Here is a 27,273-nt window from a genome sequence, read left to right on the forward strand (position 1 = left end):
GCACACCTGCCGCCCTGTGCACTTACCACCATGCACACCTGCTGCCCTGCACACCTACCACTGTGCACACAAGCCTCCCTGCACACCTGCCACCCTGCGCACCTGCAACCCTGTACACCTGTTGCCCTGCACACCTGCCGTCCAGTGCATTTTCCTGTGCCCTGCACACCAGCCACCCCACCCACCTGTAGCCCTGTGTACCTGCCACCTGGCACACCTGCCGGCACCCTGCACACCTGTTGTCTGGCACACCTGCCAGTGTCTTGTGCACCCGCCACGCTGCCCACCTGCCACCCAGCACATCTGCTGCCCTGCTCACCCGTGGACGCCCTGCGCACCTGGGAGTGCCTTGTGCGCCTGCGCCTGGTGCACATGCCGCCAGCACCTGCTCCCGTTCCCACAGGATGGCTGCCCAGACCTGCGACCCCGCCGGTCCTGACTCTGTCTACAGTGCAGGGAAGGCTTCAGTTCTGGTCCGGATTTGCTCTTCGTTCTGCACTGTTTTCCATGTCTTTGCATTTGGTGGGGTTGCATGACCACCGCAGTCCTTAACTAAACTCTGCGACCTTGACGTGCTCTATCTCTGGAGCCCCCTTCTGGCATCTTATGACGGTTCTCGATCCTCCCTGATCAACTGAAAGGCAGTCCCAGATGAAGCTGTTCCGCACACTCCAGCCCAGTCTCGGGTCTGCAGGAGGGGAATCAGAAGGAGCAGCATCCAACGGAGCATAAGGACCAGCGTCGCCGAGCCGGGCACAGCCAGCGAGGACAGCGTCACTTAATACGTGCGTGGGAGGCTCCCAACCTCACACGGGGTCACTGAGGGAAGGGGCGGGGCCGCGGGGCTGAGAGCTTGCAGGCCAGTTCCGGAACTCGCACCCAGGCCTCGTGGCAACGGTGATCCTTCCTGCCAATCCCAGGGGCTCGGGGGAGGCCGCTCCTGGTGCGTGGGAACCTCGCCAGCAGGGCGCCAGGCCCAGCCCAGGCCATTGTGGGGGTGTCACCGGGCATAGCGGGTGTTGGCCCTCCCAGGCCTGTGCCCTCACCAGCCCCTGCCGCAGCTGGAAGAGATGCCCCCGCGGGCTGGGTCCCCCTCGCCACAGGACGGCGAGTCTGCAGCTGAGAGACTGGACCTGGACATCGACCCGGAGGCTTGACCGGAGTTACGGACAAGCCAATGGTCGCTGCCTCTTTGCCAGGCTGGGCCCCTCTGGTCGCTGGACTGTACAGGTCTGGTTGGTTGAGGCGCCTGAACTTCAAGCTCCTGCCGCTAAGTTCTCCCAAGTTTTGCTTCAAGTGTCAGTGGAGAACGAGCTCCGTCAGTGGTTTCCTGGACTCAGCACATCGTCCACAAGGCCGGGCACAGGCCAGCGGGCCGAGGGGCCGCGCACGCAGCCTGCCGTGTTGTCCCTGCCTGCGGGACATGGAGAGGGAATCAGGATCCTTGAGAATTAACAGACGGCTTTTGATTGGACAACAGCCTGCGGCCTGGGCTCGGCTGTCCCTTCCGTTTGAGCGGCGGTGACGCCTGGCCTCCCAAGGTCCGCGGACCCGTGAGCGTGTGTGACCTGCAGGCCTGGTTTGTCGTCACAGCTAGGTCTCATCTGCGCTGGGACGGGCCACGGCGGTGGGCGATTTCAGACCCCGCTAGCGGCCGTCACCGTGCCCACTGACGGCTGCATGGACTCTTCCCCATCACTGTCTGGACCCTCTGAGGAAGGGTGGCCCAGCTCCCAGCTAATTCTTGGGCTTATTATTTACTCTCATAACTCACTCCTTAGGAAACCGTGAGACTCAGCAGGGCCAAAGGCTGCAGCCGGGCGTTGATGCTCCGCCCACCTTCTGGGGCCGGAGCGGAGACCCCGCCCCCACGGCTGGGAGCGGGCCTGTGCGCCTCGTCAAGGCTGGAGCCACACCATGCAGGTCAGGGCTGTTTCTTTATGCACTTTCCCTACCAGTGATGTCTCTATAGAATAAAGCACCTGGGACAGAGCCCGCGCTTGGGTAGGTGACTGAGCAGCTCATCACCTAGGACTGCGTGCACAGGAGAGCAAGGCAGGAGGTTCTCCATTTTGGGCACAAGGAGTTTGGAGGATGGAAAACAGACATACTTATTTGCTTGTTGTCATACAAGTAGGTGGAAAGCCCAGCCCAGCCCATGGCTCCCAGCCTTGCCGACGAGGCTGTGGTTGGAAGCAGGGAGAGCAGAGAAGCCCGGGACAAAGCCGCGTGGACGTGGGCCCCCTCCCCTGCCTCCCGCACCAATGATGAGAGCGCGAGTATGTGCAGCCCCCTCATCAGCCGGCATGTGGGGCGGGGGCTGAACCACAGATGGCTCCAGAAGCTGGTCCTGATGGGGGACCTCCTGACCGCAAGGGCCATTGTCCATCCTCAGTTATGCAAATAACCTGGGGGGGGCGGTGCTGCTTCTGCATGACGCCCTTTTGATGGCCCCAGTCCTCCGTGTGCCTCGCAGCAGGAAGTGGGACCTTGAGGCGCAGCGACCTGCGGAGCTGTCCCCGCGAGTGCCCAGCTCCCTGGGGGCTGGCCCCTGGCGCTGCTCAGGTGGGATGGCTTTGTCTCCTGCTGGGCCTGCGAGGTGACTGGCCAGTGGGTCTCATCGGAGTGGTCTGACCGTGCCCTGTCGTTGGCACATGGCCACCCTCAAAACAAGACTTCGAGATACAGGCCCCCCGGCCCCTCCGCGGAGACGATGCAGGCCAGGCCTCGACCTTCCCTGATCCCGCTGTACCTTCTCTGTCTCCTCTCCCTGAGGACAACCGTCCTGGCCAACCCGGGGGACATCAGAGCACAGCCTCAACCCCCGTGGCCTTAGGGTGCAGAGTGGCGCATGGGAGGGGCCGGCGCAGGGGTGGGGAGGGGCGTGCTCAGAGACGGTGGGGTTTGGGGCGCGTTCAGCAGCCCGGTGTCCTAGGAGGTCACATGCGGAGCAGAGGTGCCTCGTGGAAGCACCAATGTCATCAGACATGTCTTACGGTAAGTTAAGTGCCGCCCCACCACTTCCGTTTTCTATTCCTGCACTTCTGTGTGCACTGTTCTAGGGACGCACGAGGGCGACCGCGCCCTGGATGAAAGGACACTGCCCTGGTGTCTCTCGCTGCTCACGGCAAACCCAGCAGGAAAGGAGAAGCGCCTCCGCGCCCCGGGCTGGAAAGGAGCGAGGCGGCCGCGGCCCTGTGTGCCCCCCGCACCCCTGCCTCCGGGCTGGCAGGCCTTCCTCCTGGGCCTCCCTTCTTCTCTCGTCTGATGTCTTTCCAGGTTGGAGCTCCTGCTTCGATGAAACAGATGACTTTCTGGGCCCGCTTCTGCTCACAGCAGGCACAAGCCACAGTGACTGATTGGTTGAAACATGAGGATTAATGGGTATTTATATTTCATTAAATTTTATGCTCCCTGGAGAATAATGTATCACTCGCAGATATAGAAACATATGTCAGCCCTATCCACTTACATATAATTCAATTTGACTTAAATGCATTGATCAAGTTTTATTAAGGTCCAATACATCTTCCAAAAAGGCCCGCTAATGTAGGACTGCCCCTCCAGAATCACGGATGAAAGGAGGCAAGTGTGCCCTAAGTCTATGCGCACCATTTTCAGGGAAAGAGAGATCGTTGTGGGTGAGATGCGCATGACAAGCTGGCCGTGGGTATTCCGGACCTGAATGGACTGGTACTCTGGACCGGAGATGAGTGGCCAAGCTCTCAAGCAAGGCCTTACTGCGGTGACCTCAGAGTGGCTCAGAGCTGAGAGCCCCCCCCAGAGGGGGTGACACTGCTCTGCGGGTCTCCTGGGGCCGGGCACACCGACCCTGCATTCCCCCGTCCCCGACGGCTCCGGGACCCTGGGCGCGCCGGGCTCGTGCGGAGCTCTGCCCGCCCGCCCGCCCTCCTTCCTCTGCCCACTCCCCTCTCCCCTCCCGGCCCCAATTCAAGCATATTTCTATGCCTGTAATCCGGAGGAGCTACTGACTAACAAAAGGAAGCAAAAATGCATGAGGCATGGTATTTAGCTCAGGCTTTCAAAGTGTCGTGAGATTTTTGCCGTTTATCTGAAAATTCTGTATGAAATAAATGGACATGCTCCCAACGTAGACCGTATGTTAAAACTAGAAGGTGAACGTTTAGTTGTAAACATAAGGAATACCCGACAGAATATGGGTATTCGCTATTCAGGGTAAGTTGTTGAATTTCTAACACAATCAGTGAAATAGGAATTGCTTTAATTCGAGCAGTGTTCCCAGCGCTCTGCTACCCGACCCAAGAACCTGAAGCTAGTCAGTGCTTCTGGGCCGCGGATCTGCTTTGGGGAATGAAAGTCTGGGCCTGAGTTTGTCAAACTTGGCAAAGGTAGAGAGTTAGAGAGAGACAGATAGATGGCAGGTAAATGATGAACGGAAGGAAAATGACAGATGGGTACAGAGATGTGGCATAAGAAGACTCTTCCACGTCCCGGTTCCCTGGGGAACATTCAGGAAAAGCACGCATCTCAGGGTGTTGGTGTTTCCCCAGCTGAACACCCCGTCCTGTTCACCTTAGGACCTTCGTCCCCAAAGTGCCCGTTGCTACCCAACAGGGCTGCCTGGATTCAGGAAGTGCTGGTTAGTGATCTCAGGATCCCTCTGGTGCTTGAACACTCTACTTCTTTAGGCGAGGTGCTAACAGCAGTTGTTAAAGGTACTGTTGCCTCGGTCTTTATACATTATAAACATAAGAAATATGGAAAGTCAAATACCTTCACGTTTATAAAATAGTAATGAAGAAGACTAATTCTGCTTGAACACACCTTCCACAGAAATCTAAAGATGGCTGTAGTTTGAAAATAGTAAAGTTAATTTCCTGGAAGATACTGTACGGATATTTCTTTAGAAAACAACCAAATGGCCAAAGGGGTGCCCAGCTGCTCCCTGAGATCAACCCCCTTCTGTGTGGGGTGATACCAGCCTGTGTGCGTCAGAGGCGCAGAGCCCAGGTGCATGGACGGCGTCCCCTGGGGGACCCTGGGGACCCGCAAAGCCAGTGTGTTCCCGAGGCACAGGGGACGAGGTTAGGGGAGTGACGGAGGGAGAGCTGTAAAACCCTCTCAGAGCAGCACCCACAGTTTTTTTCAAGCTCCAGCGCAGAGGTGGGGGAGGAGGGGGCTCTCAGGCTTTCTTCCCCTGCTCATGGTCCAGGATCAACATCCGGAGCCTCCCGTGTGCGCCCCAGGGAAGGATGGGTGCGAGGTGGCCCCACGGCTGCCCCTCACTACCCCCCTGACGCACTGCGCGCGTCACCGGAGACCAGAGGTCGGAAGCCTGGCGCGTTCTGGGAACTTGGCCCCTCCTGCATTTCCTGGAGAAGCTCCTGGGGCGCTCGGTAGCCCATGCGGTGCCTTCTGGACCCAAACCAGCATTATTTCTCTGCCCAGTCATCCTCTCGCCTCCTTATGCCAGACCTTGAACGTGACCTGTGTTGTGTCACCGCTTCAAGACTTCTTCCGTCGCCATGGGCGTTGAGAGCACTCTGTACGGCGAGGTGTCCCCCACGTTTTCACTGAACCCCTGAGACTGAGGAGTGCTGATAGGGCACCGGACACAGCCTGACTAACGCTCTAGAATCTGAATCCTCGAGAGACAGGAATTACGTCTTACTCCTCTTTTCTTCTCTAATACTATTTAGGGTATCCACGATATGACTACGAACAGAAGAGGGAAGGAAGGGGGGGGAGGAAGGGAGGAAGCACGCCCACTTCCGGCCGTCGTCGTAGCCGGCTCCCCGCCACCCACAGCGGCACCGCGTGCAGATCCTGGGCCCGGGAGCCCCTCCGGGTGTCTTATTGGATGAATGAGCGCACGTGTGAACTTTAGGCTGAATTGAAAATACTGTGTATAAAGATGCCAAAATTAATCTCATTTCACTTCTTGAAATATGAGAAAAACATATGAGGCTGGGTCTGGAAACGAGCCAAGAGGCTTTATAGAAAATTACTAAGTGAAGGGGATAGTTCTGTGCACGAAGTCTGCTGCCCGGGGCTGCGCACGCGGCCCGCAGGGAAGGTGGGAAAGCGTTCTGTGAGTGTGTGAGCGTGTGTGTGAGTGTGTGAACGTGTGTGTGAGCCTATGAGTGTGTGAAAGTGTTTGTGGGAACACATGAGCTTGTGAGCATGGTGAGCATGTGTGTGTAAATTATGAGCATGTGTGAGTGTGTGAACATATGAGTATGTGAGCGTGTGTGTGAGCATGTCAGCATGTTGATGCACGTGTGTGAATTTGTGTGAGCATGTGTATCTGAGCATGTGAAGAAGTGTGAGCATGTGTGAACATATGTATAAATATGTAAGAGCAAGTGTGTGAGAAACTGAGTGTGTGTGAGCGTGTGAGTGTGTGAGCATGTGTGAGTGCATATGAGCATGTGAGAGCCTATATGTGAGAACGTGTGAGTGTGTGTGAGCATGAGTGAACATGTGTGTGAGCATGTGTGAGCATGTGTGAGTGTGTATGTGAGTGTGTGGGCAGGAACACGTGTGTGAGAACACGTGCATGAGGACGTCTGTGAAGACATGTGAGCGTGTGTTCGCGCGTGAGCATGTGGGGGGGTGAGTGAGCACCTGTTGTATTCTAGTTCCTGGAGGACAGCAGTGTCGCACGCAGGTGACTGCGGTGACTGGCCCTCCTGACAGAGGCGGCGTGGGGGCCACCGCGGGGAGCGCCGCGTGCCGTCCCAGCCGTCCGTGCCTTTCCATCCGCACCTGTGTCCGCCTCAGTGCTGTCTGCTCAGTCCGTGTCCGGGAGGTCGCCGCGGAGCGGTCAGGGCCGCCGGGCCGCAGGCAGGGGAGCAGGGTGCAGAGGCGGAGGCCCGTCTCCCTGGGTGTCCCCCGCAGAGAGCTTCCGTGGGGGGGGCGCGGGCGGCAGCCGCATCAGGGCTCCCGGCCTCAGCTGGGAGGGTCTCTGCACCGGACCTTGCTCAGCGGGGGCAGAGGGCCGGACGGAGCCGTGCGCAGTGAGGACCGGGCGCTGCCTCCCGTTGGGGCTGCCGTGTCCCCAAGATGGGGCGACTCTGCGCGTGGCACCTGGCGCCCTTTGTGGAGACGGGCGTGAGCTTGCCATAGGCTTCCGCAGACGTGTGAACGCTCACGCTAGCTTCTTTCTCTCCCTTGCGCACACCCGGGCTGTGTCTCGCTCAGCCCCAGGCGCCGGTGGCTCCGAGCACCTTTGTCATGAAGGAGAGACCTCTGCAGCCACGTCTGCCCCCGGCCCCTGGGAGGCCGGGGAGGGTCATGCGAGGCTCGGGAAGGCAAGCCGGGCTTTGGACACGCGGGAAGCCAGAGATCGAGCCCCCCCGGCCCCCACTTCCAGCCACTCCACGCTCCAACAGGGAAGCAGCATCAGGCCACCGCCGCCCCGAGGCTCACAGGACAGCGAGCCAGGCTCCTCTGCCACCTCCCTTTGTCCCCGAGAGAGCAGGCTTCCTCGGGGACACGGCGGTGCTCAGCCACCAAGACGACTCACCGGCTTCCAAAACCGGAATGCCGCCTGCCTGTCTGTTGTGGGTCCACGTCTGCAGATTCTCCTACTGGCTCAGGTCTGCCCGGAAGCGGCAAGCCTGCCTTCCTCTTTCTGCCGTCACCACTGACGGGAGGCAGGGACCTCCTTCTCATACGCGGTCAGAAGGTCAGTGGGAGCGGGGCGCCTGCGTGGCTCGGTCAGTTGAGCGTCCAACTTAGACTTGGGTCATGATCTCTCGGTTTATGAGTCTGAGCCCCGTGTCAGGCTCTGTGCTGACAGCCCGGAGCCTGGAGCTGCCTCGGATTCTGCGTCTCCTTCTCTCTCTGACCCTTCCCCACTCAGACTCTGTCTCTTTCTCAAAAGTAAATAAACGTTAAAAAAATCTAAAAAGAAGGTCAGCGGTAGCTTCACACTGTGTCACACGCCTACGTCAGTCCCTCACGCCTCCTCATCCCGTGGGCATTTCATCATCTCACAGCATCACAGGGAGAAGTGGCGTGAGTACAAGTGGAACAAGACGCAGAGAGAGAGAGAGATTCCCACATGACTTTTATTTCCTTATGTTGTTATAATCGTCCTGTTTCATTACGAAACGTTGTTAGTCTATTTCCACGACTCGTTTGTAAACTGAACTTTATCACAAGTATAAAAAGCACCAGGAAAAAGCACACGCCTCCTAGGGTCTGACCTACCCCCGCCGGGCGTCTGGGAACGTGTCCCCGTGGCGGGGAGGGGACGGCTGCGCTCACAGAGCCTCTCCATCTCTCACGCACGTGTGCAGAGGGCTGGCACGTGCGAGTCTCTGGGCGTGTGGTCGCAGGGCACGTGGACCCAGGCCTCTGGGCGCACTCCCAGGCCCTCAACAGCCATCCTTCCTGCAGTCTACTGAACACGATGCTTTCTGAATTTTGTGCTAGTGTCGGTGTGTCCACTGGTTGAATGGCCCACAAGTGGAAACGAGTGCCGTCAGGCGGCAATGTGCTCACACAGAAAGTGCATGTCAGGTAAGCCGCTTTCAGGCCCGATTACCGTGTTACAAGTGTTACACCGGCCAAAACCTCAATGCCAGTGAGTCTGCGATACATATAGGCCAGTGGACGCCCCGGGGGCTCAGTCCAGGAAGGGCCTGACCTTTGGGTTCAGCTCAAGCTCGTGAGTTCAAGTCCCACATTGGGCTCCTTGCTGACAGGCGCTTGGTTGAGATTTTGTCTCTCTCCCTCCCTCTCTCTTTGCCCCTCCCCTGCTCACACACACACACTCTCTCTCAAAGTAAATAAATAAATATTTATATTCAATAAGATGTCTTCAAAGAGAAACACCCACAAAACAAGATCGTGTCCTGGCTGAGGAACACACAGCTCACAGCCCGGGCCCCTGCAGGAGCCACGGCCAAGTGCATGCCGGATTGCGTGTGACCTTCCGAACACGCCCACCATAAACATTGAGAAGCAACGGCATCTTCTGTACCCAGTCTTTTGGTGAAAACAGACCCCCCAACATATGGTGAATGAGTACTTGATGTACATTTGCTCTTAAACTTGGCTGCACATACAATTATCTTTGACTTAAAAAAAAAAAGAGGACCCTGCTGGGATGGCCCCTCCCCCTATGAGATTCTGTTTTCATAGGTGACAAAGGGCACAGGCATCGGTGTTTTTCATAGAGCCCTGATGACTCTAACAGGCGGCCGGAGTAGAAAATGTCTAGTGTGTGTTCAAGAGACTGTTGGGACATTTTCCTGGAAATGAAATACAATCAAACCAGTGTGCCCTAAAAGTGAACAAAAGCCTCCATTTCAGTCACAGAAGCTTAGTTACTGGGTGTGTTTCTACCCACCTGCTACGGCTGGTTTCAAAAGCTTCCAGAAGGAGCCCATCCTTGCTGTGATTCCGTGGAGCTACCCTGGCGCCACGGCTGGGCCTCTGGGTCAGGCACCTGGGCGTCCAACCCCACCTCTGGTCTTGGTCAGCTTTCTCCAGAGAAACAGAACGAATAAATGAGATTTGTTAAAAGGTATGGGCTCACAGGATCATGAGGGTCAGACAGGCTCGCACACAAGCCATTGTCTACACTCTGGAGTAGACAGTGTGGGCTCCAGTGTGGGTGTGAAGGCCTGAGAGTCAGGGGAACGAAGGCAGAGGAGCAATGTTGGGAAGAGGAGTGACCTCAACCTTCCTCCGCCCTCGGCTTGATGAGCTTGGTCTATGGAGTGTGTGAGGCCACGGGGCACTGGGGAGGGCCGTCTGCTTCCCCAGTCTACCAAGTCAGGTGTCGATCTCTTCTGGAACAACCCGCAGAGACACACCAGAAATAAGGCTTAACCAGACACCGGACTCCCTGTGATCCCGTCAGGTGGACACATAAAACAAACCTCCATTGCCGCTTATAGTTGGTGTGGTCCTAGGAAACGTGACCCTCCCGAGCCCCAGACCTCATCTGTAGAATGGAGGTCGTAACAGTTCTCCCTGCATTAAAGTCCTTAAGGTTAAAAGGACAAAGGTGTGACTTGGTTAGCACCTGGCCTGGCAGGTCTTTACGGAGCATGTTACAGTCCCCTTTTCTTTGCTCAAGTCTGAACCAGTGGAAAAAGACAAGATGGTGGGCAGGAAGAGGTAAGCACGCCGGGTCTGGCTGCCACGGCTGCTAACAAGGTGCCGGTGAGGTGGGCCTCCACCGCGTGGTCTCTGCGGGAGCCCCGGAGTTAGAAGGCTGTGCCCCTCCATCCCGAGCTGGAAACACACGGAGTCGCACGTGGCCAAAGCAGCTCCATCAAAAGAGAAATTGCTTCCATTCAGTTTTTCCCCCCAAATTATGTCTTCTCTTACTGCGAACCTAACCTCTCAGAGACCAAAGGCTCTAGAGAGGAACTCTAAGAATCAAACGCCAAGAATAAGTGATAAAATCCCCAGGGAAGAATGATGTCTACACCTATACACACAAGGCACTATATTTATCCCCTGCACATCCTGCTTCTGCTCAGTCCCAGGTGGGGAGGAAGCTGAGGCCCGGGGGGAGGGTTCTCGGCACACTCCCCTGAGCCGCCTGCCCGGGACGACTGACTGCAGCTCCCGCAAGGCCCGAACCTCCCACGCTTGTCCCTCTCGAAGCATCACTGAGACGCTCAATAGCATCGATTCACAGCCTCTACACCCTACAAGCATAGAACACCCAGGCCCAGGGCAGTCGTCCCTGGAAACTTCTGGAATCCGGAACTTGGTGCCACCCGAGGTCAAGGCTCCATGGTATGAAGACCAATTGCCTGGCATCCCTGACCTGGGAACTCAAGGTGCAGGACGCCCGGGACGCCAGCAGGAGCCCCGTGTGGACGTGCCCGGGGGGGTCCTCACAGTCGAGGGGCTGCGCTGGCAGCGGCCCAGCCCCCGGCCCTCACCTGAGCTTTCTTTCTGTCTTATCTGCCCGCACAGAGCCTCTCCATCTTCTTCCAACCCCAGGCTTCTGGTCTAGGGGCGCCCCTGCAGCGTCTTCAGCTTGGAGCTGGGGGGGGGGCACGCCCCCGGGGGAAGCCTGTCACCTGCTCAGGATGGTTCCAGAAGGGGAACCGCCCTCTGCGGTGTGCTTAGCTGAAGCTGCGCTCAGTGCTTGCTGAGAACCCACATTTATTGTCAAACGCGTTCATGCAAGTCCTCGTGCAACAAGCTTGCCAATGGACTTGCCAAAGGGGTCGTGGTCTCACGTAGCCGGATTTCAAGTGGCTGGTGTTGCGGACGGCCAGGGAAGTGTCCTCACGGGACCCCAGCACATTCTGTCCGTCCTGATGCTTTGCTGTGACTGGTGTCCTTTTAAAACACGTCTGAAGTATCCCTACTTGCCTATAGAAATTCAGTCATTCCTAAGGTGGCAGTTAGCTGTGGCCAAAACATAGCTCCCGGAAAGGGAAGCCTTCGTGTGGCCATGGTCCTTTCCCCTGGGCCAGGGCCCCGGGTTGCCCGCCGCCACTGTCCACAGGCGGGCACGGCATATGGTGGTGACAGCTGGAGAGCAGGGTGGCCCTGCTGAAATAATGAGACCCTCTGAATCATTCAGCAGCTTTACAAAGGGAAGCTCCCCCTGCAAGCAGTGCACTATATTTAAGTTCAGGGAATCGATTAATCTTTAAAAGGCAGAATTTGCCTAAGAAACGGGCAGGGTCCGGCTCGCGGAAGCAAGCAGGAAAGTCAGGGCCCCTCAGTCTTAGGGTCTCGGCCTCTGGCGGAAGCCTCAGTCCTGCCACAGTGACAGAAATCAGATGGCGGGAAAGCCACCACAGCTCCATCACCTGAGCCCGCTTTTCCGCACCCCAGGTGTTGACTTCCTGGCCACGAAGCCAAGGGACCCCAGGGGTGGCCACCGCCAGGCTGCGCCCGGGCACCGGGCAGGGCGGTTCAGCAAAGACAGCCCGGTCATGCGGGAAGGGCCGAGAGGGGGTCATAGTGGGTCGTGGGTACTCTGTACGTAGAGGCAAGTGCACCCACAGCAGGGGATGGCCACGTGTCCCCCTCCCTCCGCCAGGGGACGAGCATCATCACACCATTAAACATGTGTTTCTGCCAGGCGGGAGGGACCGTGAGCTGTGCCCAGTTCTTCCCCCAAGGGGACCCCGGAGACAGTGTGTCAAAGAAAAGGTCTGACTCTGTTTCAGGTGAACTTGCCCAACGCTCTGACCCCTTAGCAGTGTGCTTTCCCTACGGCGTTTCCTGCCTATTACTTACCAGCTTTGTCTCCACGACACAGTTTTGTTTGGTCTTACACACCCACTATTTTGAGGCAAAAGGCAGCCATATTTCATAAATGTCTGCATTTATCTATGACTGGATAGAATCCAGAGACACAAGCTGATCTTTATTTATCGACCCTCTCCCTCCCTCAGAGCTGTCTCCCCAACACACACAGGTGCACACACGTGCACACACGCCCTTGCCTGTGCCCTGGGGAGAGGAGGCACCAGGGTAGAGGGGGGACAAGAAGTCAATGGGTTTCTAAAGGAAGGTGTTTTCGTAGTTGGCGTTGTTTTGTGCCTATTTGCTTTGTCTTTCAATGCAAAGCAGAGTCAACTGTCTTGAAAGACAAGTCCTTCTTGGTCTTTGAGGACCACGCTTTTTCCATGAAAGAGTTTTGTTGCTGATTTTCAAATTAGTTGAGCACAACAGACCCCTGAGTCTGGAACACATGGTGAGGAGCACGGGATTTGGAAGACACCTGTCTAGTTAGTGCATGACACCTGCACGGAGTCAAGGCCACTGTGCCCCCTCCCCATTTCCGTCCTCAGTAGACTGGCTGCCATGGACCAATGGTCAATCCTCTCTCCATCTGAGACCCTGAGAAGGGGCTGTGCCCGCCAGACACAAGCAGCGGGGACCCCTTCCCGCACGGCCAAGAATGGAGTGCAGCTGGAGGGGCCTTGGCGGTCCGTCTGGAGGTTTCCCTGCCCTCAGAGGGACGCCCACGCAGCTGGGAGAGGTCAGGACCAGGGAGAGGTCTCCCGCAGAGATGGGACACCTAGGCAGGCAGTGTCCGCTGGGGACCTGAAGGTGGTCAGGGAGAAGGACTGAGACGGCGACCACAGACTGCCGGTGTCACTCTCACAGGACTGGGTGCAGACACAGCTTTAAGAAGGGGGACAGAGGACACTGGGGGTAGACGAGAAATCACTGGGTGTGATTGAATTTACCTGTAAAATACAAATAAGGCCATTTTTCACCACCAGGCAGAAATGGGGGTCAGCCCACAGCATCAGGTAAGGACAGATGCGGAAAGTCCCGTCCCCAAGGTGGACACTTACCAGGCGGCCAGCTCCTGCAGTGGCCGGTGCGCCAGCGGTGCCTGCACAGGCCCCCGGGGGCTCGGACAGGGGCCACGCTCACGCAGTCCAGACACCCTGCCGCTGTTTGTCATCACCTCCGGAAGCGAATAAAGCAAAACTAGCATTTAAGAGAAATTAAAGCCGCCCAGCAGGTGTTGGGGAAATAGTGTCTTGGTGCGGACGACCAGAGAGGACAGCAGTGCAGGGGCCTCCCCAGCATTTCAGTAATGAAATCTAAATAAAAAGGAAGAGAATAGAACATACCAGACTGTGTTGGAGGGGAGTGTACGAACATTTGTTTGTGTTAAATGTGTGTGCAGTCTCCGATTGTGGTCTGGAAGTCCCTGAGATAACAGGCCCCCTTGAAAGAAGTCACGTGTGTTCTGGGACTCACTCCCCCCAGAGTCCCGCCCCCTGGGAGTTTGGATTGGCCTGGCATTGCAGCATTTATTGCTGTTTAACAAACCACCTCTAAGCTTAGGGAGCTCAAAGGCCAACTGTTTCATCAGGTTTTGTCATTTGTGCTTCCGGGATGTTTGGGGCTTAGCTGGGTGATTCTTCTGTCCCTGTGGCACGGACACTCTTCATTCAGCTGACAGGTGGCTGCTCTGGAGCTCTCGCAAGGGGCGGTCCACATCTGGTCTGGCCCAAAGCCTGGACTCAGACAGACCTCTTGGCCTGAGCACCCCCAGTGCCCCCTGGCACCTGGCCTCAGCATAGCCCGGTCTCTGGAGGGGCAGCTTGGGGCTGCCAGGGACCGTGAGAGGCAGCAGCTGGCTGGCCTTTTATGACCTCACCTCGGAAGTCACCTCACATCCCATGTGCCCTGCCCTACCTCACGAGGGGTGGAAAGCCTGCCCAGATTCAGGAGGCAGGTCATGCATGGGCCCCACATTTCAAAAGAGGAGTGTCCAGGAAAGGCGGTCAGCCTGTGTGGCTTCCCAGGAGCCCACAGCGCCGGGGGGGCTGGGCCTTCCCAGGGGAGCGCCTGCATCAGAGCGCCGGGACCTAGTGCACGGCCGGGCTCACCTCTCAGTTCAGAATCTTCCCTTGCAGATTCCGAGCACGCTGACCCTGATCGTTTTCAGTGGCTAGAAAGGCCTCCTGAGAACAGACGAAGACGCCCTGTGCTTCTCAGGGGCTCCCAGCAGGTGCGTTGAGGAGCAGACAGAGCACCTTGTTCAGCAGCACCGGCGCTGCGTCCGGGTTCCGGCAGGTGCTCCCCGTCACAGGCGGCCCAGAGGCCGGGAATCTGGTGCGCCCTGCATGTGCAACTGAGTTCCATTTTTAAAGCAATAAACATTCCTCACAAATTTAGGACCTGTTGGCCTGTGAGTTGTTTGATGATTTCCTAGATCTGAGCATGAAACGGTTACGTAAGCTGGGATGCTGGCGCTCCTGCAAACAGCTGCTCAAAGTCCGCTTTAGCTAGAAACCAAAAAGGATGATGCGAAACCGTGAAGGCTCTTGTGAGCAAGTTCCATTTTGTTTTGTTTTACATTTTTAAAACAATAGAGGGCAGGAGTTTCAAACTGATTTCAAAAGCCTCCTCCTATATTTTCTCCAGAACGGAACAATGTTCCCAAAGCTCACATACTTTGCTGGGACTTTCAAGAGCATTTGCATTGGATTCTTAGGGTCACTTCTAACACTGGGATGCAGTTTTTTACAGAGTTGTGCAGATCCTAGCCACAGAGTGATTTAAAAAAACTTGCCTCCTTGTTCTCAATTCACACCACATTTTGGTGTTGGGCTCAGAATTAGGAAAAATTGTCTTAGTTGATGGATAGATAGATAGATAGATAGATAGATAGATAGATAGATAAATAGAAAGACAATAGGTAATATTTGGATGGATGGATAGATGATAGATGCTTGATAGAGAGATGATTGATAGACAAATAGATGAAAGATAGATGATAATAGGTGCCTGGGTGGTTCAGTCGGTTGAGCATCCAGCTTTGGCTCAGGTCATGATCTCACAGTTCATCGGTTCGAGCCGTGCATCAGGCTCTGGGCTGACAGCTAGCTCAGAGCCTGGAGCCTGCTTCAGATTCTGTGTCTTCCTCTCTCTCTCTGATCCTCCCCTACTCATGCTGTCTCTGTCTCTCTAAAAAAATAAATAAAACGTTAAAAAATAAAAAAAGATAGATAGATAGATAGATAGATGTAGATAGATAGATGTAGATAGATACTTAGATAGATGATAAATGGATAGATGGATGGATGGATGGATACAAACATGATAAATAGATGTGTGAATGGGTGTATGGATGGATGGATAGATAATAGACGGATAGACAGATATATGATAGATGAATAGATAGATGGATGATAGATGATGGATGGATAGATGTATACATGATAGTTAATAGATGAGTGGATAGATGATAGATAGGTGATACATGGATAGATAGATAGATAGATAGATAGATAGATAGATAGATAGATAGACAGATAATAGATGGAGAGGTGGGTGATAGATAATGGATAGATAGATGATAGATGATTAATAGATAGATGATTGACAGATAGATAGATAATAGATGGATGGATAAATAGATGATAGATAATAGATGGACAGATGAATATTAGATAGATGATAGATAGATAGATAGATAGATAGATAGATAGATAGATAGATAGATAATAGATAACAGATGATAGGTGGATGGGTGATGGGTGGATGAAGGGATGGATAGATAATAATAAATGATAGATGGTGGATGGGTTATGCATAGATGGATGGATAGATAATGGATAGATAGATAATAGATGGATAGGTAGATAGATAGAAAACCGCAGAGTTGAGAGCCTGCACAGTGGAATTCCTAATGTGAAGGATGCAGGTTTGTCTTGCTTAGTGAAGCAGAAGTCATTACGAATGTAATAAAACATTAACAGGCACCAAATGCATCTTGTGTACCCGGCTCCGTGTCTCGTCTAAGCTGCCTCTACAAGACACGGCTTGTTCCCCACTTTACAGGGGAGCAACTGGCAATGCAGGGGCTCAGAGAACCCTCTCTAGACTGGAGTCTGGTGCCGGTCTCCCATTCAGGAGCCCCCAGTTTTGGAAGACCTAGCACCAGCACCCCTTGGCTGCAAAGACTGTGTGTCCTTGAAAGGGAGGATGTGGCTGTGGTGGGCATCGGGGTGCCCCTCTGTCCCCTAGACCGTGGTTAGCAGTGCCCCCCTCTTCTACACAGTCTCCCCAGCTGTGGCTGCCTCACCCGCCCCTCCACTGTGCTCCATCTCCCCTGGGTGCAACCCCCCCCCCATTGCCCTAAGCTGACCAAACTGCCTTTATTATGAACGCACTTAAAACTGTATACTGTTCAGTCTACAGCATCCACAGACTGGGGGCTCCAGGGTGCCCTCTCCCAAACTCCGCAGAAGGAGAAAACGTCCAGGTACAACCCCGGCCACAGGGTTAGGATCAGGTCACCAGCGTCCTGGCCGAGTTTTCCATGCGCTTGCAGGCGGGGCTGCAGCTCTGGGTGTGGGACGGGGGAGGGGGGGCGGGAGCGGGTAGAGGTGCCGCTCGCGGGCCCACAGGCACCGCCAGGCCCAGCCCTCCAGGGCGCCCCTCTGCCGGAGCCGGCCGAGGACGCTACAACACCGGGTTGCGGGCTGTCATAGCACAAACTATCTGGAAATTTAGATCCTGGAGCATCTAATAGGGCACCATCAATCTTTTATAGCCAGAGAATACATAAATTATAAACAAATATTTCCTTTGGTCTCATGGAACAGCATGGTGATCAAAGAGGCACAATAGAAACGTATTTGCTTCCGCAGCCGCGTATTCCCGGCTCTGCTCGCGCCGCCGGCCGGCCTTTGTCCATCTGCCACACTACACCCCCTCCTGTTGTTGTAAGTAATCAATATGGGGCTGAAATCACCTACCGCTACCTCTACTACCTCCTGTTTTGTCCACTCATAAATTATGGATCTGCGCACAACATCAAGTCTACAATTTCGATTGCATTTGCTAATCATTGATCAATAATTCAGGAGCTGCTCCTTCTTCAAGGGCCCTGGTTTCCTACAGCATATGGCACCGGGCTGACAGGGAGCAGAAGTCCCTTGTCACAAAGAGCAGCCGTGAAGACAACTTGTGTAAAGTTGTCTCTTCTCCGTCCCCTTGCGTGTCGGAAGGGTGACTTTGCACTTGTGCTGACGGGACCCTCTCGGTGCGCCCTCCGGCCCCGGCGCACAGGGAGCTCAGCTGCCGAGGGGTCTGTCCTGTCCTGCGCTCCCTGCTCTCGCTGCCTGCTGAGCAGGGTCTCTGGGGTGGGGGTCAGTCCGGCCTGCCCCCTCCCCTGGGTCTGGATGCATTTGCGCCCGGGACACAGCCCTGACCCCCTCCTGTGTGGGCACAGGAGGCGAGCCTGGCCGCGAAGGCCTCGGCGCGCTCCCCCGGGGAGACTTTGAACCCCGGAGCTATTTTGAGATGTGCTCTGTAGCCGTGGTTCTTTTTGAAAGATCTGTCTCCAGCCAGTTTTGTGTTCTTGGGTTTGTGTCCTTTCGAGGAGATGCTGAAGCGGAGAATCGCCGTCCTTTCAGAATTTGTCTGGCGTGTCTATCTTAGGTCATTGTCAATGGAAAGAATCCTTTTATTCAGGGCTCCGGAGGCAGCGGTGGGGAGGCCTGTCCCGCTGCAGGGGCTGCTGGTTGGTGGAGGAGCACGATGCCTCCAGCCGGTGGGAGAGGCCTTCTGGGGCGCCCCGGGCAGGGGACACCTTCTGGGGACCCTTCCCCACAAAAGGCCGTGGCCGAGGTTCTGGAGGCACTGGAGTGTGGGCGCAGCAGCCCCAGGAGGAAAGGGCCTGAGGAGGGACCCAGGTCACCTCCCGGAGTGCAGGCCTGCCCCTCGGGGCCATTGTCGCCAGCCCAGCGGAGAGCCGCCCGGGGAGCTCCAGGTCACCTTAGAACACCGCGAAGCCAGAGACAGCAGGAAGGGCAGAGACGAGGGAGGAAGGGAAGGGTCTCAAGCCGTCTGGCCAGAAGCAGACTGGAGAAAAGCAAAGGGGATGGAGAGAAACGGGAACAGTCTTTAAACTGGAAAGAGAGAAGGCTGAGACGGCAAACGGCCCTGACAGTTCTAGTGAGAAGGAAAGAAATTGGAACTGGGTAGGAAGGAAAAGAGGCGAGAAGAGGGAACCTTAGCCAAAGAGCCCAGGACGGGAAAGGAGGGGGCCGGCGTGGCGCCCACCTGCCCGTCGCACCCACCCCAGGGCTGGGGTCTGCCGCCCACAGCTGCTGCGCCCAGCTGGGCACACGGAGGGACTGCAGCTGCGGACCGAGACCCAAACCCCGCCATCAGTCCCCACACTGGGTGTCCCTGAAGGCGCCCTCGTGACCTGGGCAGTGTCTCCCCGCCCCAGACCCCTGCCTCTGGCTGGACCCTGCCGGCCTGACCCCAGCGAGCTGGTGACAGTGGTGCCGGCCAGCGTGGGACAACCAGCAGCTGAGAAGACACGTCTGGTCTGGGTGCAGCTCACTCCTCCGCGTGACCCGGGACGTGCAAGACAAAGACCAAGGGGCGCCTCTGAGCTGTGCCGGGCTTCACGGGGTCGCAGTAGTACCACGGAGGCTATGAGGAGCGCTGCGCACCCACCCAGACCATCCCTCAGCCCCTTGCACCCAAGCTCTCGGCAGCTGCTGACGGCCACGCGGAGGTCCAGGAGGAAAGGGCTGGCCCCACGTGCTGCCCATGACTCAGAACTGGGGAGCCCAAACTCCTCCAGGAGGACCCGGCTCCTTGGGGTTCTCTGCCCCCGAGGGTGGGCTATGAAGCAACCACATCACGTTCGAAGAACGGACTCTCTGTCATCTCCTTCTCCGCACCCTCTGGAGGGGATGTAACCAAGTGTCCCAGCTGGAGCCGGAGCCAGCGGCTGTGTGCACCGCGGCTGAGCGCCCCCGGGAAGCCCCAAAAGCGTTTGCTGGGGAACATGCCCCTGCTGCAGGCTGGTGCCCTGCCCGCCCTTCACCCCCGACTCGCCATCTAGACCCAAGCAACTAATCTCACAGTTGAGGTGGACAAAGAGAAACCAAAGGCCCTTCTGATTTTCTTTTTCAAAACTGAGGTTGTGACCCTCCCTGAGTCGAGTAAGGTCAACTCTAGAGTGTCCCCCACCTGCTTCCTGTTTATCTATCGGTTCCCCTACCCACTTGCCTCCTGGGTGTACACTGCCCTCCCCCACTACTATGTCACACGTGCATCACATCTGTCCTTGAAGATACGGAGTTCTGGGACTAGTGTTCCTGGTGGGGGCTTTCCCTCTCCCCTGACACTCCCGCCTTCACATCCACCTATTCATCTGTCCACCTACCTGTCATCCACCTACTGTATCCCTGTGTCTCAACCCATCCATCATCTTTCCATCCATCTTTCATCCTTTATCCATCCATCCATCCATCCATCCATCCATCCATCCATCCATCACCTGCCCATCCATCATCTATCCATCTATCCATCCATCTATCCCCAACCCATCCATCATCTATCCATCTACCGTCCATCATTTATCTATCCACTTATCACCTATCTATCTGTCTATCACCTATCTATTTATCCATCTATTATCTATCTATCTATCTATCTATCTATCTATCTATCTATCATCTATTATAATTCTTCCCATTATTGATCACTGTTTTCTTTCAGTATATAAATAATTCCAAGTTTTCCTATCACCTGGATGTGGAAGCACTACTGTTACCGGGTGTAACTGGGAAGCACTTCTCCCTCCCCGCCCCCCCATGGAGTCCAAGTGCACATGGCACCATCTGTGTCCTGATTTGGGGCAAAGCAGTAGGGATCTACTAGGCTCTGAGAAGAATGTAAGTGGGGTCTGTTCCCATCGAGCCGGGACAAGCAATTGTCTCCTGGCTGAACTCCACCCGCCCCACCGAGGGAGCCTGTCCTGCACCTGACCAGCCTCCCAACGCCTGACTGGCTTATGGGATGATATGAACTAAGGTTCCCAGTAAGTTTGGAAAGGTGTTTGCCTTTCCAGCTGTGCATCCCAAAGAAGCTCAGAAAACATCAGGACACAATCTGAGCTGTTCCCTGGATGCACGCTGCACATCCAGGCCTCAGAGCCTTTGCTGCTGCAAAATCACTCCCTCCTATCCTGTCCACCACCCTCCATGGCCCAGCCCCAGGCAACCCCCTTGTGGAAGCCTTCTGAGACCCCCACCATCTCACCCGCTGCCTCCACCAGCCTTTTCCCCCCCAGACGCCTGTCACACTTTTGGCTTCAAGGCTCCTCTGCTGTGAGTCTGGGGTGCACAATGGTGGGAACAGGGATCGACACGCTCAGAGCTGCACGCTGCGTGGTCTCCAGCTGGTGCCTCCCCTGGTCAGCCGGCAGCGTGGCGGGTGCAACGACCCCGATGGGAACATGGAGGCCTTGTGTGTGTGGAGACAGCCCCCCTTGGCCCGAAGAGAGGAGTCTGTCCCCCGCCCCCCGCACCCCATCACCTGGGGCTCCTCGGCTGACTGGGCCACTTTGGCCTGAACGGTTTTTTTTTTCTTTCCAAAACTTGTGCATTTTCCTTTACTTTGTTAAACCTTCTGGGTTGTTCCCCTTTAATTCCGGGTGTGTGTGTGCCTGCATATGGGCCCCAATGTGCACCATCGGTGCGCTGAGGCAGCCGGGGGCAGAGCAGAAAGAAAACGGCTCCTTGCAAACCTAGCCGTCTCCCAACACTGGACTTATTCCTGTTTTCAGCCAAACACATTCAAGATGTTTTCCTAGAGGCTCGGCGGCGGGCGGTGGGCCGCTAGGCCCGGTGAGGGTGGCGGTCTGGGGGTCCAGGGGTCTGGACCAAGCGTTTGGTAAGTTCAGATGGAGTGGAACTAAACGGTCTTTCTCAGCCCAATTTAAAATGATTGGTTTGGCTCCCCTTGCTTGAGCCCTTTCCGTTCCAGCACGGACTTCATGACAACAAAAAAGCAGTTGTGGGTCCCTCCGTGTCAACCTTCCAGATGTTTTCTCGGAGAAGAAAGACGTATTTATAAGGTACCTTCTACTTCTTGTTCTCTTTAAACTTCAGCCCAAGAAACATTGGAAAGAACAGCAGAGGGATGGTTTTCATTATATCCCCCTCCCTCACTCTGTTTTCTGAAATCCGTATTCTGGCTAACACAACTACATCAAACCATTCACTCACTCCCTAAACCCGAGGGGCCGAGCGGCTCCGGGCCCCAAGCTCCGGGCTGGCTGCTGGGTGGACATCACAGCCCCCACCTTGAGGAGCCGCCCTCGGGGGTCGCTGGGGCAAGGCTGTGGTGTGTGGGGCGCAGAGATGGTACAGCCCAGCAGATGTGGTGTTAGCGGCGGGTGAGGATGCGAGGAGACGGTGCCCTTCCAGGACTGGAGGGGAGGGGTCTGGAGACCCGCTGTCCCCACACGCTGGGGAGTTCCTGGGGACAGGACGTGGCTGCCTCTCCTCCTGCGGTCACCGGGGGCCCTGTCTTGGCAGCCAGCATTCCAGGGGACGGTCCACACAGCTGTGCAGAACGTGGCTGTCTGCGGAGAGATGTAAAATTTCTCCCAGGAGCTCCTTTGATATGCTTCAGATACTTGATTCATTGACCTTCCCGGGTGTGGAATTAATTGTAGAGCCTGGAAAGTAACAAGTCAAGTTCAAATCCTTCTTAGTTACAAGTCCTGTCTCCACATACCCATTATTTATGTCAGAAAGAAATGGCTGTGCACACCTTCTAATCTGTGAGTGAGGTAATTGATGGTGCCAGGGGGGTGATTATTTTCTGTCCTGCCCTGGGCCGCCTGGCTCAGTCACTGCATAATCTAGACCTGCACTGCCTGATACCAGAGCCACCAGCCACATGGGCCACTGGGTATGGAAAATGGGGCTGGTGGGATTGAGAAGCTGAACTTGACATTTTAATCGTAATTAATTTATATTTAGGTGTATATGTAACCTATATGTTATATTTAGATTTTAAGATTGAAGCAATGTAAACTATTTTCCCGTTAAACACAATTTGGTCTTTTGCTAGGACTAAACATTTCACCTGAACCATTGAAAAATGGGTGCCCAATCTGTGATGTGATCCACATGTAATCCAATGATGGATTTTGAAGAATTAATCTAATAAAAATGAATGCAAAGTATCTCATTAATTATTTCTATTAATTACATGTTGACATGATAATATTTTGGGTATCCTGAGAGGTTTTAAATTTCACCTCTTTCTTTTTGCTTCTCTTAAAAATGAATATCAAACAGTCTGAAACCATCTGTGTGGCTCACATCAGCCTTCTTTTTCTTAAGTTTATTTGTTTTTGAGAAAGACAGAGGGGGTATGAGCAGGGAGAGCGGCTGAGGAGACTCCCAAGCAGGATCCATGCTCAGCACAGAGCCCGACACGAGGCTTGATCCCACAATCCTGGGATCATGACCTGAGCCCGAATCCAAAGTCAGACGCTCAGCTGACTGAGCCTCCCTGGCGCCCCTCACATCACACTTCTCATTGGGTGATTCTGATCTAGAAGGAAGGCACCTAGATCTGAAGGCAAACAACAAGTGGACTTAAAATAAGTGGGGTCGTACAGGCACCCCCACTGGCTCTGCCACAGGATTGTCCCCACCACATCCTGTCTTTCCAGAGATGGTCGGTCCAGAGCCATCAGAATGAAGATTCTGAAGCATCTCAGGCAGGTTGACCAAATGCATTTCCTCTCATTCTTTCCCCGTGGTTCTCCCGTCGGGGAGCCGGTAACAGCTGCGAGAGGCAGAATCGTCCAAGGAGCCAGGAGGAGACTGAGCAGGGGAAGACCCGGGGAGCCCCATTACGGGGGGTCAGCAGGCCGACTGTGGGCGCCTGATTATCCAGAAGCCGCTGAAGTTGGCTGGTGAGTTAATCTGCCCCAGATCACTTAATAACCATATTCTAACAGGGCTTAACTGGATAGTTATTAGAAATCGACCGACAAAGGCAGCGTATATAGTCAGTGGCATCAGAAACTTCAATGAAGAGATCTAGAACATCTTTAATGCTTGCTTATCATTTCATACACCATGGCCTTTGAAAGTCTTTTGAATAGAATATTAAATATTAAATATATGATATTCCTTGTTCATTATTCTATCATAAAATAATCGGAAACAATGGTTCCTGTGGATTCACGTTTCTGGGCAACCGTTTGGTTTTTCTTGCATTTCTGACGGGGGTTAGACATTGGCGTTGGTGCATTTCTGAGGATTCCTTCCAGTTCCATCTTGAGGACTGACAACCTGAGACCATTCCATAAAGTTTGCCAGAACCCCCCTCAGTGTCCAGGCATCTGAATCAACATTTCAACCAAAGCACTGGGGTCTTAAGAAGAACCTGTGTGTCCAAACGCTGGTCCACTGTGTTTTTTTACTGATAGATTTATTGAGACACAATGCACATATCATACAATTCACTCCTTTAAAGTGCACAATGCAGTAGGTTTAGTATATCCACAGAGTTGTGTGACCATCAGCCCTGTCTAGTGTTAGAGCATTTTTGCACCCCAGAATGAAACTCTGTACCCCCATGCTGCCCTTCTTCGGCCCCTAAGAACCAATAACCTACTTTCTGATCTTTAATGTTTATTTCTAAAAGACAGTAGGAAACAGGAGTCCGTAGGTGAGACTGGCCTTTCGGGACAGAGTGTGGAGACGGCAGACAATGCGGGTTGAGCAGCAGGTGGAACTTTGAGACTGTCAGTCGTTGCGGTTGTAACAAAACACCGTGGACCACAAGGCCGAAGTGACAGACATTAATTTGCTCGTGGTTCTAGAGGCTGGAAGTCCAAGTCAGGGCACCAGTACGATCAGTCTCTGATGAGAGCCCTCTTCCTGGCTTGCAGACAGCTGCCTTCTCACTGTGCCCCCCCAACCCCCGTCCACAGGGGACAGAGGGAAAGAGCTCTCTGGTGTCCATTTTGTCAGGGCACAAACCCCGCCGTGTCTCATCCAACCCCCAGGTACCCTGTCTCCAAACCCCGAGCACATGGAGTCTAGCTTCAACATATGAATCGTAAGGAGACACACTGAGTCCATGACTGTTGCACATAGCTGTGACAAAATTGTGTTCTGAGACACCTGGGTGGCTCAGTCGGTTAAGCATCTGACTCTTGGTTTCAGCTCAGGTCACAACTTCACAGTTGTGAGATCAAGCCCTTTATCAGGCTCTGTGCTGGGCATGGAGCCTGCTTGTGATGCTCTCTCTCTCTCTCTCTCAAGAACAAAACAAAAACCAAAAATTGTGCTGGGAACCGTGCAATTTCCTGACAGAAGCCATAGGCTTAATATTTATTAAATATAAATTTCAAAACTACTCTGATTTAGCCTGGTGAGCAGAGTCAGAGTTGCAGGCTTTGTTTGAGCCAACCAAAGAAAGTAAAACCGAAGAGTTTAAGTGACAACCAGGCTATTGAATAAAGAGAACACTAGCTGGAGGCATCTGTGGGGTGCTGATGAAAGCAAATAGAACAAAGAGGCAGGGCCTCTACCTGTATAAACACACACGTGGGGTGTTGAACTCTGAGCCCCACAAGTGCAAACATGCTTTAGAGTCCACAGGGCAGCACTACATGATTCTAAAATGTATTTCTGCTCCTAAATATTGGAAAAGCCATTAAATGGCACCAATGACAGTTGCAGGTAAAGTATGTGTTTCATGGTCAGTCCACACCAAGCACTGAACTGCATCCACTTGAGTCCCACCAATGGTGTTAGCACAAAATTAAAAATATAATCATGAAAACCCAAGAATGTTAATCAAGTGTCTCCTCAATATCACTGCATACCACGTCAATGGAAAAGTGAAAGACTGGAAAATACCAAGTGTTGGTGAGATAGGGAAAAGCTGAAAGTTACATGTTGCTGATGGAAATGCAAAATGGACAAAAAAACATTCTGGAAAACAATGTGGTGGTATGTTATTAAGTTAAACATTACTACCACTTAGCAATTCCATTCCTAGGATCTGTTCGAGAGAACAGAAAGCAGCCACCCTACAAAAGCTCGTACACACAACAGCATTATCCATGAGCCCCAAGCTGGAAAGGTTCAAGTAGCATCTGCTAGGGCTTGGTGCATCCATCATGGTGCATCTGTGCTCTGTACGATGTAGCACATCTCATCAGTACAAAGGAATGAATACTGATACACGCATCACCATTCATAAATCTCAAAAGCGTTTTGCTAAATGAAAAGAGTCAGACACGAAAGACTCACAAAACTATTCCACATACATATCAACCTAGAAGTGGCAAAATACGGTGAAAGAAAGCAGATCAGCGTTCATCTATGGTCAGGTTTGGGGCAGGGATGACCTGCGCGTGGACAGGTGGCAGCATTTGGGAGTGATGGATGTGTTCTGCGTAACGATGTCGGTGGCTACATGGCAGGAGTTCATCATCAATGCTCAGGCAACTGTACTTCGAATGAGCCATCAATTAACACCCTAACAATGACAACAAGAAGTAATTTAGCATGACTAAAATAAGTGAAAGGAAACTACATAAAACTAAAACAAGAAGTCTCAGAGGCAAAGCAGTATGTGTTATCTTCTTTTTTTTTTAATGTTTATTTTTGAGAGAGACAGAGCATGAGTGGGGGAGGGGCAGAGGGAGAGGGAGACACAGAATCTGAAGCAGGATCCAGGCTCCAAGCTGTCAGCACAGAGCCCGACATCGGACTTGAACTCACAGACCATGAGATCATGACCTGAGCCAAAGTCAGATGCTTAACTGACTGAGCCAGCCAGGCTCCTCATGTTGTCTTCTGATTGAAATGCTGCATCTACAAGAGTCCTGATGAGGTTTGCAGCAGACCCTTTGGGAGGGTCTGCCCAGAGCAGGATGGTCACCTGCCCATCAGCGGGTGCATGCCACATGAGGTCCGGTATACCCCCGCCCCTGGTCGCAGGGACTGGACAGAGGGAAGAATGGCCATTCTGAGCAGAGATGTCCAGATCTGACCTTCTCCCAGGAATTGATAGCTGGGATCCAGCAATCAGAGAGGCTGCCATGCCCCCGTCCCCGGTCTTTCTCCACACCCCCCACACAGCAAGGTCTCCTCAGCATGTCAGTACGCCTGAGATTTCTTGCCCAACACAGTGCCTGACCTCGTTTTTGGGTTTGCCTGGTCTCGGGTAAGAGATAATACTTCTTAGATGTTCTTTGGGATCTCTCTGCGGAGGTGCACTTCGCCTCCCCATGTCTCCTCTGAAGATCTGCTCGCACTTTGTCTCGTTCTCTACTTTGTGTCTTGGTCCAGGATTTTATTCACTCTCTTGTATGTCCAGTAACTTCACAGAAGACAAGAAATTCAGTACCTAATTCTCTGTTCACCACCTAACTCAGTGCTATGCACAATTAAGTGCTTAATAAATGTCTTTTGATGATATAGACGGTCATGTGGATGGTAACAGTGCTTGACTCCCTCCTGGGAGTTTATGTATTTTGAGAGAGCTGGACCTCTGGAAATCAAATTATGAGATGGAAAATCAGTTTCTTCATATCTTTGGTGAACCACAAGGTTAGTGACTTAATGACGGGTAAAATAATTAACAGTGTGCTGGACAAAGTTCCACACTCCACCTGCTAAATACTCACTTCTGGTTCACAAGGGTTTAATTGGGCCACACCATTTGCATGCTACGTGCTCCTAAATGTAGATCCAGAATAACTTGGCTCATCAATGAGATAAATTCACATCAAATCACAGTGTTTAAAATGGTGGAGTAGCTTTTTAGATTAACATTAGTGGCTAATAAAAGAAAGCTTCATTTCACCAATGGCGAGCTTTATAATTCTTAATGAAATGTACATTTCTGATCATTATATCACATGATCTTTCCTTGTTACTGTAGTCACAGTGCTACGTTTGTTACAGAGAGCACAATACTGTGTGAAGTCGTAATGAGTTGGTGCCCATTGGGCCTTTACTG

At 53.7% G+C, this 27,273-nt stretch overlaps 2 long non-coding RNA genes across 2 annotated transcripts; one reads left to right on the plus strand and one right to left on the minus strand.

The window, feature by feature from the left end:
• Positions 1-12,370: 12,370 nt before the first annotated feature.
• LOC120235631 lies at positions 12,371-14,031 on the minus strand. Its single transcript, XR_005529469.1, has 3 exons — positions 13,777-14,031; positions 13,287-13,541; positions 12,371-13,175 (listed from the first exon to the last, which is right to left on the minus strand). It is a non-coding gene; the product is annotated as an uncharacterized LOC120235631 (long non-coding RNA).
• A 151-nt stretch (positions 14,032-14,182) lies between these two features.
• LOC120235606 lies at positions 14,183-14,624 on the plus strand. The gene is made up of 2 exons (XR_005529463.1): positions 14,183-14,238; positions 14,364-14,624. It is a non-coding gene; the product is annotated as an uncharacterized LOC120235606 (long non-coding RNA).
• The last annotated feature ends 12,649 nt before the right edge of the window (positions 14,625-27,273 follow it).

The sequence above is a fragment of the Hyaena hyaena genome, unplaced genomic scaffold (assembly GCF_003009895.1).
Source record: "Hyaena hyaena isolate Hyena2069 unplaced genomic scaffold, ASM300989v1 scaffold_134, whole genome shotgun sequence".
NCBI classification, from domain to species: Eukaryota; Metazoa; Chordata; class Mammalia; order Carnivora; family Hyaenidae; genus Hyaena; species Hyaena hyaena.